This window comes from Neopelma chrysocephalum, unplaced genomic scaffold, assembly GCF_003984885.1.
Source record: "Neopelma chrysocephalum unplaced genomic scaffold, ASM398488v2 Primary Assembly neopelma1_23b, whole genome shotgun sequence".
NCBI lineage: Eukaryota > Metazoa > Chordata > Aves > Passeriformes > Pipridae > Neopelma > Neopelma chrysocephalum.
Window position 1 is genome coordinate 9759661 of NW_020897692.1, and position 13412 is coordinate 9773072.

Here is a 13412-nt window from a genome sequence, read left to right on the forward strand (position 1 = left end):
CAAACTTCCAATGAAATACTAATAAAATACTAAATAGATGTGATTTTAAATTATGGAAAATACGGGTAGGAGTAAATGTGGTTTTACTGCAGAACTTGTTAAGCAAGAGATCGAGGCAGTTCTACTTTAACCTCTAAACTTCTGGATGATCTGTGACAGGGATATTTTTGTTTTCTAGAGCATGGGCTCACTTGAATATTTCATTTTTTTAAAGTGCATGAACAGGAACTGAAGAAATGGTTTTAAAAAAGAAGGAAGGGCCAGAGAGTTGTAAAGTATATTCTTCTCCAAGGCCATGAGCCATTCAGGAGGATCCCCATCACTATGCAGGGCTGCACTGGTTTCATAGGGGCTCCTGGTGGACATCAGGGTGTCTCCTCACAGAGTGCTGCAGAATTAGGCTAAACTGAACATATTTAATATTATCTCAGAGAGCTAAGCTGCTTATCGCTGTGTGACAGATAATACATTATACAGCTGACTGGCTAATAGATTAAACAGAGAAAGGCTGATGGCAGGGCATTTTCAGCTTCTTTGGCTTATATTCTCCCTCTAGGAATGACACTGTGAACTTGGAAGGTGCAGGAAAGAGTCTCAGCTTCCTCTCAACTTCCAGATTTCTCCGGAAAACCCTATTTAAAATATGTATATAGTAAACACCATCTTCTGTATGCAAAAAATTGAGCAATCCTAAAAGTCATCATGTTTTATAAATCTTGATATGAATGGACCTTAACCAGGAATAAGGATTTAATAATTAGCTATATGTATTATTAAAGGAAGTCAGTCAAATGTTAAGAACTCTTTAGTTTGGTTCTGAAATTTCAGCTTTCAGTTTCAAAAAGGGGGTTCAATCTACAAAAGTACAAATGAAATATCTCTGCTAAGGAAAAGGTATTTGTATATAGTTATACTGATGTGCACAAGCAACCAATGATCCCTGTCCAGATTGCAGCCTGAGAAGGATTAGGATTTCACATTTGTAACTATTGCCATACATGAAATTAATGGAATTGGCAAGCTAACAGCATTTGCATGAAATAAAGAGGTATTTTTATTTTCCAAATTTATATTTTAGAAAGTTGTTCTTACTTAAACCATTCCAGGCACTGGAACTCTGTCTCCTTCCCTGTTAAATTGGGACAGCAGCCAGTGCCATGGCTTTTGTGGATGAGCTAGCACTCTCCCCAGGGATCTCCATGCACGCTTTGGGAGGCAGCACAGGCCGGGGCACACTGCTGGTTTAGATATAGCAACACAGTTTCAGAATCACAGAATTACAGACTAATATAATTTGGAAGGGACTTCTGGAGGCCATCAGTCAGATAAGTTGATCAAAGTAGGAGCAACTAGATTGGGCTGCTCAGGGCTGTGTACAGCTGAGATTTTATCTCCGAGGTTGGAGACGTCATGATCTCCCCAGGCAGTCTGCTTCATTATTTGACCACCCTTGTAGTGAACAATTTTTTTCCTAACATTTGCTCAGAATTCCTCATGTTGCAGTGTGTGTTCAGCTGCCTCTCATCATCCCGCATGGCACCTTACAGAAGAGTCTGGATCAGTCTTCCCCACACCCTCCCAGCAGGCAACAGCAGACAGAGGATCCCAGGGTACATTACTTACTCATGTTCAACCTGTTGTCCACCAGGATTCCAGATTTTTTTCTGAAGAACTGCCTCCTGGCCCATACTTACCTCCTGGGGTTGCTCTCACCCAAGGGTGAAAGTGGAGCCTGCAGGGTCTCACTGACTGGGGCCAGCTCTGCAGTGCCTGCAGAGCCAGCAGGGCCAGGCTGGTGCCGTGATGGGAGCAGCCCAGATCTTGTGGTCACCAGACTGGTCCATAACCACAGTACTGCCTGTGGATGAGCTAAGAGGTCCCATCTACAGGTCAGTGCCCTTGGCACAAGACAGGCAGCTGAAAGCAGCTCCCGATGGCAAGGGTTGGCCCTGGCTGCAACTTCTCCACAGCACATTGGAGAGCTCCCCCCAATCCCCAGAGGCCACTCTCGGCTGCACAGTTAGGGATCTAGCCCCAAGCCCAGCAGCCAAACCCCAGGAGCGGAAACATACACCCAAAGCCCAAACAAACTCCACCCCTTGTCCAGCTCGATAATAAAGACATTAAACAACACTAGCTCCAGTCTCCATCCCTGATGGATGCCTCTAGCCAACAGCAAGCCCGTGTGAAAAGAGGCAACTGGAGCAAAGAAGGAAGGACGAATTTGAAGGAGGGACCACGCTGTTTCCAATCCCTCCACCGCCTTTAAGGGCTGGTTTTACTCGCACAGAGGCGGGCAGGCCAGCTCGCTGCCTCTGCCGGTGCTGAAGCCCCATCTAGAGCATCGCCGCGCTACTGCGCCCGCCATCCCGCCGAGACCGGCACCGACAGCGCTCCGGGGCGGGCAGCGAGGGGGAAGCCACAAAACCCCGTCCGTCGCCTTTAAGGAGGTGGAGAAGGGTTAAGAAACCGAAGACAAAATGGCCTGCTCGACAATCCTGTGCTTCTGCTGTCAGGGCCCTTGGCAACGGGACAGCAGTAATTTGAATTTCAGTTTTTGTATTGAAAAAGTTAACGTTGAAACCATATTTTCAGGCAAGAAATATAATCACTTGGGTAACTACAGGCATCTTTAGCTAGCAAGTGTCATCAAGCAAACTAATAGAAACGCTGCTATAGGATACTAATGAAGGAATTAACAGATTATGGGTTTATTAATGTCAGTTGACACAGTTTGCCAGGAACCCAGAATATCAAACAAATTTGATACTGCTTTAATGAGATTAAGCATTAGACTGATAATGAAGATTGTGATTGAAATAGTGTCTTTAACAAACATCTGACATAATCTTGCATTAAAAAATAACTATAAAAAAATCAATGTAACTTGTTAAATGCTAATTTTTAAAACTGGTTAACAACTAGATCATAAAAATAGACTATAGCTGAAGTGTTTTCATTCCAAGGAATTGCATATTTTGTGAGCTTATAGAAGGATCTTTTTGGCATGAATTTTTTCAATACGTTTATCAATGCCCTTGATGAAAACATAGCATTACTGCACATAAAATTTGCAACATGACGCATAAATTGCTAATGTAGAAAACAATAAAGGCAACAGTTCTATTATATAGACTGACTGATCAATTGCTGAGATAAAAAAAAATTGTCCAGTTTTGTTAATTTAGGTGTGATCCCAAACACAAGCTTATGCACTTAAGAACCAAAAACAATTAAATTTCTAGATCTGAGGCTGAGTCCTAAAATGCAATAGAACATGTTAAAGGAAGCCCATCAGAAGAAGAGGGGCTAATGAACAGCAGTTGGATGCTGATGCCACAGTAAAAGTCCTAATCAAAACATTACATAAATGAGAATTCGAATGATACAGTGTCTTAGTAGAACAAGTGTCATTAGCACCAGCACTCCATGTCCATAATATGTATTCTGGTATCACAGAATCCCAGAATGGCTGAAGTCATGGGAACCTCTGAATATCACCTTGGTCAACCCCCCATCTGTTCAAGCAGGGGCAGCCCGAGTAGGTTGTCCAGGACCATGTCCTGTCAAGTTTTGAGTATCTCCAAGGATGAAGACTCCTCAACCTCCCCGGAAAAACTTCTTGTCTTTGATCACCTGCACGGTAAAAAGTGTTGTCTTAGGTTTAAATGGAATTTCCTGTATTTCAGATTGTGACCATTGCCTCTTGTCCTGCCACTGGGCATCACCGGGAAGAGTCTGGTTCCTTTGCCTTTACTCCCTTTGCCTCACTCCTCCCACCAAGTATTTGCAGGCACTGATGAGACCCTCCCGAGCCTTCTCTTCTCCAAGCTGAACAGTTCCAGCTTGCTCAGCCTCTCCTTGTACGTCAGATGCCTTAATAATTTCATTACTTTTATGGCCCTTCACTAGACCTACTTCAGCATATCCATGCCTCTCTTCTACTGGGGAGCCCAGAACTGGTCCCAGCACTCCGAAAGTGCCCCACCAGTGCTGAGCAGAGGGGAAGAGTCCCCCCTCTCATCAGCTGACAGCACTCCTCCCCCACAGACCCAGGTGCCATTGCTTGCCTTGGCCATAAGAGTGCCTTGCTGGCTCATGTTAACATTCATACCTCATGCAAGAGATCAGTACCTAACTACCTCCCGGCATAGGTACTCTGTGTCACACACACTCCTGGTCCAGACTGGAAATGACCTCGGAGCTGGGATCCAGTTAAAACCATACGGTTAGCTCATTTCAACATCCTGCTTTTGAGAACCTCTCCAACCTGCTTCTTCACAGTTATTTCACCAAGTAACAGGTAGTCATTGTCAACTGGGCCTTACAGGTTGTTCTTACAGTGCAATGAGGACACAACTCACCATTTCTGGCAAACACTGCTATGGTAATTTAGCATGATACAATTTCCCCTTCCCTGGAAGAGCAGCTTCAGTCACCGGTGAAGATTAATTTGACTCAAAATACCAGATTTACTCCAAACTACCTGAAATACTGCCCCTCATCTCCTTCTGTAGGCTCTCATAAGAGCAGTCACCAGCAACAACATGGCAGAGCAGGCAGCTGGGGTCACTCATAAAGCTCCTACATCTCTTCCACTCAGTTCATCTGGGTAAAAGCACTCCCTTTTGCCTTTAAAAAATGTGCACTTTCTTGCTTGGAACTAGTTGCAACTTCTAACAACTAAGGTTCCTTGCACCTTTTTACTGATGGACTAAAAGTCACCTACCAGGAGGAACAATTGAACTGACCCTCAAACTATCTCTCAACCTTTATTTGTACCTTCTGTTGCGTGTCTCTCACTGTAACATTGAGTTTTGTGGACCCCTGGTGATTCTTGAAATGTTTTCCAACACCTTTCTTCAAGTGTGGACACCACAACAGCCTACCTTATTGCAGTTGACAGGTTAGACTTGTGGTAGAGGAAAATGTGATGCCACTTTTCTCTCCAGACTGGTATCTCCTGGCAGCAGTCATGGAATGGACTGGACTAAATGCCCAATGACCAGTACCTCTTTATCATTTTTTAATTACTTTAACTGAAATGGATTTACAGTCCCAGGTACAAACTGATTCTTTCTCCAGTTCTAGCCTACACTAAACTCATAAGCCTGAAAGGTGCAGGACAGAAAGAAGGGAGCAGAATCTGCTCTGTGGAACAGGTGAAACACAGACCCAAATCCATTCCTTTCTCAAGGAAACATTCCCCACCACCATCTTCTCCCATCGGCTAGTAGCTGACTCATGACAATTCAGACCATGTGTCCAGCAAGAGGGCCATTCATGATACTGTGTTGGGCTACGAGAAGGTTCCTCACACAGTGACCAGAAAGAGATAAAGCAAGTGAGAGTAAAGCTTATTTCACCACTTTGTTTGGACGGGTGTTTCTCCATTTTTATTGATGACACAAGTTGTCCAGAGGACTAGCCCCTCGGGCCCAGCGTTAGCCTTTGTAAACATCCCTTATGCAGTCCTTCAATTTGTCTGAGCAGGCCCAGGATTTTTCTTTGACTATATGAAACATCCCTCCCCTGCAGTCCAGGTTAGTTCAGTCACTGTCCTTGCTTTTCTGACAACAACGCAGTGACTGATCTCATTATTTATTAGGTCTTAGAAGAGGATTGACAGTTTTGGTTGTAAAATAGAGGAAGGAAAAAAAACATCCAGAAAGCAGACTTCATCAATCAAAGCATCCTTGAAGCAGAGTATGGAGGCACAACATGAATAGTATAATATTCTAGCTTTTTTGGAAAAAAACCCAAAACTGTTAAACTACTGCAAGTCTTGAGAGGACAAAAATCATGTTCAAGAATCATAGAATATCCTGAGTTGGAATGGACCCACAAGGATCATCGAAGTCAATGTTATTTAATTCTTATAAAGACAATTCCAGTAAGCTGATGCATACATTGCAGGAGTTTATGCACTGCAGGCTGTAAAGGCTCAAATGCACCCTAAACAGGATTTTAACAAATCAAGGTCATGAAGTCAAGAATGTTGTCTCCAAGCTGCTGTCCTAATCGTTTGTGCCCAAAGTGCCCAAGGTACATGTTCTGCGCAGAGGCATCTCAGCCTTCACAGTGATTGGCAGCTCTGGATGTGTCTCACGGACAGCTTCAGTCTGCCTACTCTCCCTTAACAAGTTTGACTTGGGAGGCACATCCAGAAATCCAAGGACCCAAGTTTCAGCTCCCTCCTCTGAGTGGACACATCCCTACATCCTACTTTCCCAATGTCTGTGATACACAAGACTGTGGGCTAAAATGGTGGCACTTCTTCCTCCTGGGAAATATTCCATTTTGCATAAAAAAAATAAAAATAAAAATTTTGATGACATGTTCAGGTGTCTAGAAGTGGTGTGAGTCATTTAAGTCTCTTTCTTAGTTTAACACTAGTAATCAAAATGTGTCTCCATTTTGAATGAAGGTTGTTTTTTAAGGGGAAGATTTTTCTTCATCCCTATACAACATTTGTGCAACTAGAACAATAAAACTGTTTTCAAAGCAGTCACATTCAATGCTGAAGCCAAATTTATTTTGACATAACATTCGTTCTCTTTACTGGTTCCAAAGATGGTTTCAAAGATATTTTCAAAGATATATTTGACCTTATTCCTCCACAACATAATTTATATCACTAAACTCTACAGAGACAGAACAAAATTCGTTTCCTATCCTAGCAGTAGAAATTAATTTTAAAGCCAAAAGAGATGGATGTTCAGAAGCAAAATACATTGCTTCTGATTAAACAATTTGTCAAAATTATTTGGTCACCGCATTTTTTTTTGTCAAAGACTAATACACATATTGTGAATATGAAATTGTAGATTATGCAAAAGCAGCAGAAACAAGTCCACAGATGCCATGTTTGTGCTTCAAAAAGTGGTTTTCTGGAAACATTACTAAAACCTTCCAAGAATAAATGCAGTATTTAACATAAAACTACCAGAACCTGAATAATACGTGTGAAATTTTCCTCCCAGTAGCATATGTCTTCCAAAGAGAGATGTCCTTAAACTGAAATGTCTCCTTCAAATACTTTCTTTCTAATAAACATACAATACTTGCTCAGCATCTTCTCCACCTTCTCAGGCTTTACTGGGGGTTTTTTGTAATTTAAATTGCTTATAAATTACTTGTTGCTGGACCATAAGCAATTACCTTGTTTTAATTTGGGAGCTTGCTAAAAGACAACATGAGAAGCTAAAATTTCATATTGTAGTATTGGAGCACCTTATTTTATTATGTGGAAGTGTTAATTCATCACATTGTAAATTACATTCCTGGGATTCACCAGCAAACACTTTTGTTATTCATCTGGTATTTCTCCACAAGGCAGTTTTAAGATCAAAATCCAAGCAGGTATACTAACACAAAGAATTATAATAAATGCCTAAATTCTCTGAAATCAACTAGTACTGCAATGTATATGTAAATGTTTCTTTCACTGCACTATACTTTCCCTTTAATATTTCCATATTTCACAGCCTTGGAAAATTGCATTATTAAAAGCAAATCCCCATGAACAATGCTCAATGCATCTTTTATACATCTTCAAGTTCAGCTGAGTTCATGGAAGTCCATTCTCCGGTGCCTGTCAGAGACACAAAAGAGGTGTCAGGAGCACTGCAGCAGCTCCAGTGCCACCATGGTCAGAAAACGCTCAAGAAAATCCCCTTGAGGAGGTTGCAACCTGTCATAGTATGAGAAGTGACACCAGAAGACATGTTTCAAGGAATTATAACACTAAGTTGTAAAAGGTGAGCGGTTGCTATTCAGTGGATGACTCAGGTGCACTTGCAAAAAGAAATGGTTTTGGATCCCTTCAAGTCACAGGGCATGGGAGGCAAATTCTGAAAGTGATCTTGGGCTTTTCATTTCTCAAGGTTGGTGAGCCTACAGTAAGAAAAGCAGCTGGCATCCAACAAAACCACAGCTTATTTTGACACATTACAAGGAGACCATGAATATTTATAACATCAAAACAGACTAACATTTAATTTTATTTGTATTAGAATTTGAAACATTTTGATGATATGATTGCAGATAATTGAGAGCAAAGGGAGGTGTGTGCTCATACACAGTGTATCTTGTATGCAGGAGAATATTACAACATATGTTAAGGAAAAAACCTTCAGCTGAACCATAACTACATCCATACTCATGCTCTAATAGAGAGATCTTACTGACCTTGTAGGCCACCTTTATAGCAGTGGAGAGTGGGAACAAAATATGGATGGACTTAATGATCTTAAAGGTCTTTTTCAACCTAAATGATGCTGTGATTCTATCTTCTAAATATCTGCCTTGCTACTGGGAGCAGCTGCCTGAACTAGCACTCCTGGCTACCCAGACCTATGGAACTGCTTTGAGCCAAAATCTCTTTAGTATAAACTCACTGACTTTAAACAAAGATTTTTTTGCACATGTGAATGCAAAATACTGCCTTAGGTATATATGTGGGGAGATACATATTAAGTTTATGCATTTGTTCCAATGTGCAAGGCAGTATCATATAGCCTATTCTGAGGGAAAGCATCAGAAAATGTGAAGGCTCGAGGATCAAAAAGGGATCTTCTTTGGTACTTCATACTCAACCTGATAGTTTTCACCAGCCTTTGATCTTTTGCATAAACTGAGTGTCTAAACTTAAATCTCATGATGAATTTTCACACCATGCTGTGTTCCTAGATAAAGCAAGCAGTATGTCACTTTGGCTCCCTCATTTATATTTCCGTGCATACTTTAAGTCACCACTTCTTCAAGAAGTTGTGGTATTGAAAGCAATACCATGAAGATTTTCCCCTTCCAAATTTGAACATCATCTTTGTTCTGGCAATTCAGGGAATCTGTTGTATCCATCACATTAGATAAACTCATTGTAACAGTTCCTGCCCCATATGCTACAGCCATTGCTGTGGTGCAGTGGAAATCAATAGCATTTTCTCTATGCATCAGGGATTCCCCGCCAATATTTATGTATGACAATTAAATGAGCATGGGTTTCACTCCTCTGAATAAGCCCGGGGCCTTTATCCCTCTTGGTACCTCTGGGAGTATCAATCTGTGTGACACTATGACCTGATTTAGTTTTTGAAGGCTTCCACCCCTCTTTCTAAAGCATTCCTCCCCTCAGATAAACTCCAAGGCTGATGTTCCTTTCGAGCCTTCTACTTCCCCTTCCAGCTTTTGAATTACATACTCTGTTTCAACGACCTTCCCATCCAAGCAATCACTTAAGACATCAGACTTGCTTTACACAGACAGAAGAAAATTGCAAAATTTTTTTTCTTGCTCAGGTGATTCATATGTTTGTCCTGTCCAAGGGAATCTGAAATACCACATCATCATTTATCTGCACTGTATCAAATGTTAGGTTGTTAGGACAATATCTAAAATACATTATTTGTAGGTTTTAGATTAACAAACTTCCATCAGTTAATCCCTATGCCAACCTTTTGCAATATCTGAATGTATTCCAGCTCAGCAGCTGATTCAAATCTGTTGGCATTATTCTGAACGGAGCATTTGATGGAGAAGTCTGATAAGAGGCCTGTTTTCAGTATGACTCAATACCTGTATTCAATACCTATATTACACATACATACTGTCTGAACTCAATACCTGTATTACTTACATTCAGAAACTAATCATTAGTCAGTTACTAACCAAGCCCCAAATGGTTAGTCATGACAATTAGCCTATAAATTATCAACACAGAAAAAGCCCATTACACGTCTTTTAGTGCTTTCTCTGGTTGGTTTTTTAATTGCTTTTTCTGCTTACAATTTTCCTAGCTATGGTGGACATAGAGATGGCTCATGAATCCTTTTCATCCTATTTACAGCAGCAACAGCATTTCAGATTCCGGCCTGGCTTGCTGCCAGATACAAGCAGTACATTTCCTCCAGTTGCAAGCAATAAAATTATTCTGTCTTTGTCATTCCCTGGATCTTTTTGAAGGACATCAATGATTCTCTGCCAGCGTTGCTGTGATGAATTATATGGTTTAACTGTTTAGCACAAAGGTGAGCTACACAAAGCCACAGAAGGATGAATTTTAAAAATGAGCCACATGAGTTTTTATTGTTTATTTAAAGCAATTTCATAATATTAAGGCAAGTATAGCAAAATTATCAAGTGCAATTAGGGAGACAATCAAAATTAGGAAATTCACAGACTGGGTTTTGGGTTTTTTTGCATGCTTCATGCCTGTTTTCTTGGATTTTAGGATCAAAAAATTAAGAGCTCCATTCAGCTTGGGAGAACCCATTTCAGGTTATGCCTCACAGGTACTTTTTTGGTTTTGAACTACCAGTGTCTATCTCCTCTTTTTTCACTGGAGTTTATGCTGACATGTTTATGATTGCATTCTAGCCTACTCACTAAATCACATTTTCAAATAATTTAATTAAGCATACTCAGAGTTCTTGCACACAATGCATATAATTTTTGAGAATCTCTCAATTCTTTCACAATCATTATTTTTTTTATTTTTCCTCCTAAAATTTATGGTTGGGGAGGAGGGGATGACAATATTTTAATTTCCAGTGCATTAAAACTCTAATTTCTCACATATTTCCTTATTTTTATTGTGAAGAAAGTGGAGGGTTTTGCCTGAAAATATTGCCATGGTAAAAAAACTGGTACTTTTTCCTGTATCCTCCATTTTATTGTTTTCATTTAATGGTCAATGAGCACTAATTTTGAACATCCAGAAGTGTAGAAACTCAGTTCTGTCAAAGGCAAATCTGTCTTCTTCTCAAGAATGTCCCATTTATGCCTTCCCATGCAGGCAGGTTATAATTTTCGTACCAAATGTTCTGCTTTATCCTACTCCACCCAAATTCTTGTGTCACTTCCATCACTGTAGTATCATAACATATTCCATCAGCCAGTGATGCAAGCAAGATCTGCTATTTCCTTTTGCCTTCCTCTCTCTAGAAAGAAGTTTGTTTAACTACATTTATTAACAAAGATTAGCGTTAGGGTAAAAAAAAAATATAACATTAACTTGGAGTAATAAAAGCCAAGATTTAGAAACCCTCTTACTTCTTTGTGGAATAAACCACAACAGCCTCATTAAATTGGGCCTGCCTTTGAATTCAAGTGTATTCGCTGGCTTTAGGCAGTACTTTTATCCTTTTGTCAGTACAATCCATTTTGCTTCAAATTCTAGGTATTTTATAATCTGCTAGCGTTCCTCTTTCATTTTTTCCTGCAAGATTGGGGGAGTTTTGCTTTTAAATTACACCATGCACACACAGAGATATATATGTACATATGCATAAAACCTGTCACATATTGGTCATACTGGCTATTTCTTTAACTCCTATCCTAGAAAAACATTTCAGCAGAGAGCACTTTCTCTATTTTTGCTCTCATCCCTAACCAGTCATTACACCCAAGTGCTGCCCTGACCTAAAGCTTTGTGTTCAAGCTGGCAATGCTGGTGTGTGCCTGAGTCTCCCCAAAGGCTTCCCTCAGTCCCACTGCCTGGAGGGGTTGTGAGGGGGTGCAATGAGTGCCAACATTGTGATGGGCTGCTCGTCCACCCCTGTGCTCCCTGGCAGCTCTCTGAACAGAATCACAGATTCATTCCAGTTGGAAAAGACCTCTGAGATCATTGAGTCCAGAACCGATAGGACCGAACACCACCATGTCAACTAGTTATGTGAACTCACCTAGTAATAATGGCCAGTCTTCGCGAACGAAGATTTTTTGGGAAAGGTCTTTTACCTTTCCAGCCTGCGCAATGGATTTTTTAGGTGAGACACAGCCTGCGCTGAACTGAGCCCACCCTTTAATCCTAAGGTTCATCTGCCGGGGTCAAGCAAGCTTGGACAATGGCAGTGAGGTCCTCAGGACGTAGGTTTGTTTAGAGTGACCTTCTCTTAGATGGATGGCCTCACAGGGCTAATGAGCTCCATCTGCCCTGGGGACTGGGGAATCGAACCTGGGTTGCAGCAGTGAGAGTCCTGCATGCTAACCACTAGGCCACCAGGGGTCCCATGTCAACTAGACTGTGGCACTAAATGCCATGTCCAGTCTTTCCTTAAATGCCTCCAGGGATGGTGACTCCACCACCTCCCTGGGTAGCCCATTCCAACCTAATCACCTTTTCTGTGTGAAATTCCTCCTAATCTCCAATGTTAGCCTCCCCTGGTGCAGCTTGAGACTGCCCTGTCATTCAGTGGCCGTTTGCTTGGGAGAAAAGACCAACGCCCACTTGGCTACAACCTCCTTTCAGGTAGTTGTAGAGAGCAAAAAGGTCACTCCTGAGCCTCCTTTTCCACAGGCTGAACAGCCTCAGCTCCCTTAGCTGCTTCTTATAGGACACAAGCTCCAGACCCTTCATTGGCTTTGTTACCCATCTCTGGACACACTCCAGTACCTCAATGTCCTTCCTGAACTGAGGGGCCCAGAACTGACACAGCACTCAAGGTGCAGCCTCAGCAGCACTGAGTATAGGGGAAGAATCACTGCCCTGGTCCTGCTGGCCACACTGTTCTTGATACAGGCCGGGATGCCATTGGCCTTCTTGGCCACCTGGGCACACTGCTGGCTCATGTTCAGCCGCTGTCAACCAGTGCCCCCAGCTCCTTTTCCCTGGGCTGCTGTCCTGCGATGTCACACACGCGGCCCGACAGAACCAAGATGGTGACGGCAGGACAGGTCAGAGACTCAGGGAGGGCAGAGAAGGACAGGGCAGGGCAGACTCAGGGCAGGGCCGCGGCCGCACCGCCCCCGCCAGGTCTCCCCCGGCACCGTGCCCGCCGGGCCCGCAGCGCCCCCTGCCGGCGCGGTCGGAGCCGCGGGGAGCGGCAGCGCGACCTGAGCCCCGCACGGCACCCCTCGCCCTGCAGCACTTCAGCCAATCAGCAGCCGGCGTGCGGCCCTTCGCCAATGGAAAGAGCAGCTGCCCCGAGCTGGCAGGGCGAACAGCCAATGGCTGGCGCCGAGGGTCCGCCCCCCCCGCGGCCCGTTGCCGGGGCAGCCGCTGTCAATGGCCGCCGCGCGGCCCCTCCGAGCGTAACGCGGCAACCGCCGGCGCGTTCGCCGGGCGGGCGGAGCCGGGCCGGGCCGGGCAGGTACCGCCGGAACGGCCGGGACGGGGGTGACGGGGACATCGAGGGGCGGAGGGGACATCAAGGGGCGGAGGGAGCGTCCGGGGGAAACTGGACCGCGGCGGGAGGAGGTTGTTTTCCTGGGGGAGGTTGTTTCCCTGGGGGCTGCGGGCGCTGGGAGCGGGCCCGGGCCTAGTCCTGGGCTTGGCCTCCGAAAAGTCTCGGGCCGCCAGTATTCAGCCTCTTTCCTGCGAAGTCATTTAGCGTGGGTACGATTCGGTGACTACGCTTAAAATGTGTTGTCAGGAAGTGCTGACTGAAAATAATATTCGATGTATTCTGTGC